Genomic DNA, 8,089 nt, shown 5'->3' with positions numbered 1-8,089 from the left:
TCTTGAAATGGCACCTACGGAGGTCCAGTATGCCTTAATTAAAATGTGTTCAGGCCTCAAAAACGTTTGCACTGCACACTAGATCATTATAATTGAATACATTTGAGTGCGTTTATCCCTTGTGTTCATATGACTTACTGTCTCGCTGAGGCCCTGCATGCAGTCACATGAATCAGAACCAGGGCTGTTTCATAATAAATCTTTTTGTTTCCACTTCATCCCGCTCTGCTCCACACTGTGCCACCTGACATAATGAATTATTATTCTAAATGTTTAAATAATAAACACAGCTGGCTAAAGCAGCATTTTCACCTGTGGTTTGCATTGATGAAGACCCACAGCAGCACCAAACCTCGTGCTCCACTGACAAATCATATGATGGGTTTTGGATGGTTGATTACATTTACATATTTAGTACAGCAGCCAAGTGTTTTCCTCTCATCTCCTACAGTAGTACCCATTACCCTGTGTCCAATTGTGCAGTGATGCTGAAGTTGTTCCACTACACAGTTAATCATTTGTACAGGAGTCAGAGTGTTTGTCTTTTAATAAATCTGGTCAAACCAGGCCAGCTGAACACCTGACATCATGTTTTTCACATCACATCTTCAGCCACACGTTAAGCAGGTGAGGCCGGCTGAGCGGTAGCAGTTAAAACTTCTGGTTGAAGTTTAAATATAAAAACAAAACATCCCATTCAAATCCTCCTATATGAAATGGTTATTCAATCTGGTCCTTCTAGAAACGGAAACCCTGACTCTGTCCAAAATGTAACCAAATCAGCTCCCAGCACTTTTAAAACTCACTAACTAAAACCTATCTCGCTTGAGCTTCACAGATGCTGGTAGGTGGATTTTGTTCATTCAACCTAGGGTCCGCACGTTTTTGGTAAATTTCCAAGGGACGTTAAGCTTGGGAATTTGGGGAAGTTTTGCACAATTTCAATATAAAAATCCTACTTTTAATGGTGAACTTATTTTGGTGGGAAATACACATGACAAAGCAATGGCATGTTTAGTTAAAAGTATACTCATTCAATTTGAATTAGTGATCTATCTTAACTTATTTAAGTAGGATTCACTCAAAGCCATTTTTAGTTGAAATTCAATTTTTGTTTCTTTTCAAGCATTCACGGTACTTAATTTACAAACATGACTAACCTAGTGTCGGGTTGTATCAGTGTAGAGTGTGTGGCAGTGTTGTATATGGATGTTTAGTTTCTTTATTTACACATAAAGATACAATATATAATTTGTGAAGGAGAAATTGCCTAAAAACCCTCCAGGGGCTCAAAAAAGGGTCATTCTCCAGGCAGCATACTATAGGAAATAATCACATCAATATAAAATACACAATTAGTATATATCTCTCAATCATTTTACACACACATTAAGAACAGTAATTCATAATGCATGCAAATATATACACAATTTGGTAATTTAAAAAAAAAATCAAATGTACACATCATTTACAGGCTTGGAGCATACATTCATGTGACATGGCCTAGAGTCTTCACAAGAAAAAGATGAAGGAGAGAAAAAAACGCAGATACAAAGTTTTTTTCAAATGGCTTGGGAGCAGCATGTTTAAGGAGAGCTGTCAGAGTACTTAAAGGCCTGTCAGGGGGAAAGCCAACAGAAGCAAGAAAGTTATAGTTTGACAGTTCTTGTGCACATATCAGCTCGTCAGAGCAGAAGTTCATAATGTGCAATGGACCTGTCATGCTTCACGTTTGTTTTCTTTTTTTAAACGTGTACTAACTGTCATGTTGTTGTCACAATATACTCAGAAGAGCATTGCACCCTCACTGCAGGAAGGTATTTAAAAATATTACACTTCACATAGCAATTTAGAGGTACTGACTGATGATGGACTTTTTACTGTAGCTTCTTGTTGGGTAGGTATTATTCTGTAGATTTATTTTCTCCACTAGATGGTGATATTATACATCTCCCATTAACTTCTGCTCACACTTAGCCCCCTAAGTTGTGAATGAGTTAATTCCCAGTGAGCTGATTGCTTCATGCGAGCCACCTATCCACAATGGATGCCACTCAGATATTCATAACTGAATGAAATGGATGGAAAATGAATTCAGGTTCATCACCTCTTCATTTGTGTGTTGTTATCTTGTATCATCTCCCTGTCTGTGGAGGACTATGGATGTGTCTGGCCTGTTATCTCGTGCATACCAGCGAGGAGTCGACCTTTCTGCTGAATGTCATGGCGGTACACCGAGTCAATGGCTGTACTAGATTAGTTGTACACATACACACACCCCCCACAACTCTTGAAACACATTACTGTCTGAAATGGGGCCAAAGCATCCTCCAGTCTCCAGCGGGTGAGGTGCGAGTGTGTTCAGGAGCGTGCAGAGGCGTGTGTGTGTGTGTGTGTGTGTGTGTGTGTGTGTGTGTGTGTGTGTGTGTGTGTGTGTGTGTGTGTGTGTGTGTGTGTTTAGGACGGGGGAGTTGTGTGTAAGTGGGTCACCTTACTGCAGCATCCAGCACCCAGCCACCATGTCAGTACATGGCCACACACACACACATATATTTTTAACCCACTCTCCATCCACAGTCGTCCCCCCCGCTCGGGCTACTGTTTTTAGTTGGAAAAGTAAAACTCACTCACTCATGAACAGACATTTTCCCTAATTCCCATAAACTCTACGGAGGGCCAGCCTTTACTCTTATTCTCGGGAGGGAAAAGGAAGAAGAGTCAAAAAATAAAAACAACTCTATCCTGTTTTTCTTATATGCCTTTTACTCCTCTCTCTATATCACTCTGTCCCCTTCCTTCTGCCTCGCATCTCTTCCTCACTCTTGACCTGCATGAGGACTCCCACAGTGCTCTTTTGGCATGTTTGGCATGTTTTGAACCCATGAGGTTTAAGGAGTCAGGTATACAATTTCCTCTTTCTGCATTCATCATACTTTGCTGATGGTGTGTGTGTGTGTGTGTGTGTGTGTGTGTGTGTGTGTGTGCTTGCGTGCGTGCGTGTGTGTGCTTTTTTGTATATGACTCCAAGTTGACTTGGCTGCTCAGTCATGCAATGTTTTGCATGTGTGCATGCACTTCTGTGACCTTTCAGATATTGTGTAACGCTGGGGGCAATGTGTTTTATAAAAAGGCAAAAGCACTCTGATCTTTAACTTGACACCCTCTTTACAAGGTCAAGCATGACACACAGGCGTTACTCTGAGACGGCTGAGTTAGGAGTTGTGTTGCCATCGTTCTTGTTTAAATTCTTCTTTACGTGAAGTAAGTCTCTTTTCTTTAAACTTTCAGAGCAGAGGAGAGGAATGCCCTCCCACATGGTGCCGAGAACATCTGTTAGTGAGAAATGAAGGCCCGAGAGAAAGAGGAGGAGGAGGAAGGGGTCTTACATTATTACAAATGGGAAAAAGAGAGGAGGTGAAGAAAGAACCAGAGAGCAAGCAGAGAGGTGGAAAGGAGAGGAGAGAAAGTGACAAAACCTCAGCTGGAGGAGACCACCCTTTCCACAGAACAGCAGAGGTGAGAGACTGTTCGGCAAGGTAGTGACTTACAGGTGTACGCGTTCACGGGCACGTGTGCACACAAACACACTCAGCGTGGTAACAGAAGCCTGCATCAATAATGTAGCTGAGAGAAACAGGATGCAGTTTCAGCCTTACATAAGAGTTTACAGAGGGCTGGCTGTCTCAGAACAGCCTCTTTCATTCTCTGCTTTGCCCTCAGGCTGGATGCACACAAAATTTCTCAAGCTAATTAACCACCACATTTGCCATCCAAACAACTTTTCATGATAAGTGTGCTGCAACAAAGGCCCGAGAGCGACGCTCAAACCATTTTTAACTCCAGTCGACTGACTTTAGGTGATTTGTTTTACTCAGTGGGGCGACATTTTTCAGTAGTGTTTTTCCACTAGTCCGTAATGTGTTGGATCTTACATTATTGAAGTTTCATTATTGAAACAGGCCTGTTGTTTGTAGCAGGCATGGTTAGTTTGTTGGCAAAGTACAGATCCTTCAACATTAATGAACTGGGAACTGAACTCTGTCTCTGCAGCTGTGGACAAACTGATATGGTTGAACCTGCCAAAGCACATTGTTGTTGCCAGTCACATGGGTCACAGAGACATGATTGGGGTCTAGCAGAGGCCACTATTTACCTTGGATAGACTAGATGGGATCAATCTGACCAAATCAAAATCCAATCACACTTGGACTAATCAATATTTTAGCCATGATAGCCGCATGGCCCAATGGCTACATCGGTTTGTGGTCCACACTAAAATATATATCAGCAACCATTGGATGGTCTCTTGAGGATGCATCCCACTGACTTTGGTTATGCCCTGACTTTTCCTCTAGCGCCACCCTGAGGTTGACATTTGTGGTTAAGATTGAAATGTCTTGGAATTAAAATGGCTGTAGAGTGTGTAATGAGAACAAAAAGACAAATATGGGGCGCCAGGATAACTCACCTGGTTGAGCGTGTGCCCGTGCACAAAGGCTCAGTCCTTGTCGCAGTGGCCGCAGGTTCAACTCCGACCTGCAGCCCTTTGCTGCATGTCATTCCCCCTCTCTTTCCCCTTTCACATCTTCAGCTGTCCTATATAATAAAGGCTTAAAATGGCCAAAAATAAATCTTAAAAAAAAAAAGAAACGATATAGATATAGACGTCGATATAGACTACCTGTCAGCTTTTTTTTGTGAAAAATTGCTAAAAACTCACAGACAAATTTACCGACTAGCTGAAGAACATCAGGGAGCATTCAGCAGCTAAAGGGAAAAAGACATTCCCCTCAGTTGGTGGAGACCAAAACAGAGGTGAAAGAGAGTTAATATTGTACTTTGACTCCGTGTCTGCTGGAAGTGTAAGTAAGCGACCACTTGCTAACACGTTACCAACAACTTATGCCAATGTTGTGTTTACAACTTGTTGCGCCACCCCCAAGTCAAGTTAAAAAAAATCAGTCAATTCAGGTTTAATCAAGATAATTACATACATGAATAAAAATTTAAAAAAAGAAAGAACTGAGGAAACATTTGAGGGGTGATGTAAGTCACAGCAGGAAACTGATACTTGATTTTTTTTCCAGAAATTGCTTTCCTGTTCTCCTTTGTCATTTTTTCTCTGATGCCTTTTCCTCACCTTCTTGTTTGTTTGTACTGTCTGTCTTTCATACCTTGGTCTCTGCTGCAAACTGTCGACGCGTGTGTGTGTGTGTGTGTGTTCGTGTGTGAATAATCATGGTAAGGTGTAAGTGTGTGTGCTTTGTGCACACATCCGCTTGAAAGTATGAACTTGTCAAAACTGTCTCCGTGAAACTGTTATTGTGGGCAGATATATGTGTGAATCACAGTTTTCATTTGTATGTGTGTGTGTGTGTGTGTGTGTGTATGTGTTTGCGTGCGTGCGTGTAGCTCATCATGCTTGTGCTATCCTTTTTCTGCCACATTGCCATGGCGACAGTGCCCTCCCGGGGTAATGGGGGACGAGTGCGCCAGAGCTATTTATTCCCTTCCTCCCTCCATCCATCCATCCATCCATCCATCCATCCATCGCCCTCCCTTTTCCTCTGTCTCTCTCTCTCTTCATCTCTGCCCTCATCCTCCTGCAACCTCTCTGTCTCTCTCCTCTCACCGTCTCCCTCCTTCCTCTGCTCTTTCTTCCCCTCTCCGATTGGCTTAACACTCTCCTCCTCAAATTGAGATACTGCCTAATGAGACAGAGGGTGAGGAAGAGAGGGAGGGAGACAAAGAGCAAGTGTCTTAAAAAAGGGAAGTAGAAATATGTGGAGGAGGCAATCTATGCACCCTTGTGTTCCTCGTTGCGTGTAAAGAGAACCTGATTTAACGAAACTCTGTGATGTAGTTTTGGAGGGAAACGGCCAGAATGTCTATATATATATATATATATATATTTATTTATTTATTTATATGTATGTGTGTGTATATATATATAATCCTACATTTTGCTTTCTGCCTTAGCCTGTGCATGTGTTTGTGTACTGTAATGTATATGCATGTAGTCTCTTGAGGTGTGAGTATGTGTGCTGTGGGTTTAGTTGGGGTCATGACCTTTTGAAATGGTTTGAAGATTTAAAATATATACATATATACTGTATGTGTTGTGTGAAGCAGAGGTCACTAACCTTTTTGACTTCAGTCCACGCCCTTTAAAATGAAGCAATGTCTACTTGTGACCTCTTGTTATAGGTGTAGTGGATTATGGGTTAAAGATTTTCCCTTTCCAGTTAGGTAGTGCGTAATTTTGCAGGCTGCCATTTTTAAAAGTCTGGGTCGAGTAAATAAAAGTAATTGCGGTCACTATTGACTTTTCATTTTTAAAAATGGCGAATCAGTGGTCTTTAGTGTTTTAACTCCACCTTCTAGTATCGGCTCAGCTCACTCAAACTCCACCGACTGAGGTGGTACCAAAATAACTACCAGGTACTATCCACAACTTTTGCAAATGGAAACCAAAAAAGAGCAAGTCGATGAGAGTTTGTGCTGTACCTGGAAATGTGGCATTAGCTTACCATAAAGACCTGGAAACGGGGGAAAGAGTGAGCCTGACTAAACCCAGCTACCAAAAAACTCACTAATTAACAAATCATATCTATTCCCCAAAATGTTGAACTATTCCTTTAATCATCTCATGACTCCTTAGCTTTATCTTGTGACCCCTTTTGGAGCTCCCAGCCCCGGGTTGGGAACCACTAGTTTAAAGGATAAAACTGTCAATATTCTATACTTTTCATATTATCAACAAATCCCACAAGAAGACAAAACACTGCGTTAGCTTGTCTCTCAATCATTTCTGACTTCCCTACCCTGGCTGTAGCACTCAGCTCCAAGCCAATTGGTATTGAAGATCTAAATCTTTAAAATAATTGCTTTCATTTAAAAAAACTAATTTCCTTAAGCGGCTGGGCACTGTAGCTTTTTGCAAATGTTCTCAAACAACTCAAACCGGTGTAAATTGTGCATTGTTAAATAACATGTTATTAGGGACTGTTTTCAGCGGTGGATTAATACACATTTGGTGTGGCAGTAAGTTATAGAGAGTATTTACAACAGCAGGACGATTTATGTGGGATGGACTCAAAATGAACTACAGTGTCCATGTTCATGGCAATGAAGGAGCATGTCAGATGGCGACTCCCTCTTATATACACACACACACACACACACACACACACACACACACACAAAAACTTGTGCATTTAACAGAGAAAGACAAATGACAGTGATGGAAGACATATTAGAGCGTGATGAGACAGTGGAGGGAAAGGTAGAACGGAAGAAAGAGTAATAAGGAAAGAGAGGGGCAGCGGGGGAGGAGAGGGGGGAAGCAGGGCAGGAGAGATAAATGGCCCAGTAGACAGGAAGATGAGTAAAGCGAGGGAGCAACACTGTGTGGCATAATGCAGACAGAAAGACTAACGGAGCGAGAGAGTGAATGGGCGAGAAAGGGAGACGACAGAGAGAGAGAGAGAGAGAGAGAGAGAGAGCTGAGGCACGTCAATCGCCCCCTCCTCTCCCCCCCTCCCTTTTCCTCCACCTCCCCCCCCCTGCCCTCCCTGCCATGTAGCAGACCTTCGCTGGATGGTAACAAGCCACTCAGATGGCTGCAGCACACACACACACAGCCAGATTTCCCGAAGATCATTTAAACCTTCATGTGTGCACTTCTTTACGTGTGTGTGTGTGTGTGTGTGTGTGTGTGTGTGTGTGTGTGTGTGTGTGTGTGTCATTGTAGCAGCAGCGGTGAAAAACAGCCTCTACGTATTTAAAGGAGAAAAAAAAAGACCCACAGCACATGCTTGTTATTCTCTCAAATCTGCCTCTCAGGTCACTTTGACAGTCCTCTCTCTCTCTCTCTCTCTCTCTCTCTCTCTCTCTCTCTCTCTCTCTCTCTCGTTCCCTCCCTTCCTCTTCCTCTCTTTCTCCCTCTCCTCCCACCTGAGCTGTAATTTGCAGGTCTGATGAGGGTGAGGGCAGAGCAGAGGCAGGAACAGAATCCTTCTCAGTCTAACACACACACACATACACACACACGGTGTGATTCACAGTGTACAGCTACAACTGAGAGAAT

Source organism: Sander vitreus, chromosome 2, assembly GCF_031162955.1.
Source record: "Sander vitreus isolate 19-12246 chromosome 2, sanVit1, whole genome shotgun sequence".
In the NCBI taxonomy this organism is placed as follows: Eukaryota; Metazoa; Chordata; class Actinopteri; order Perciformes; family Percidae; genus Sander; species Sander vitreus.
Note: the sequence above shows the minus strand (reverse complement) of the source record.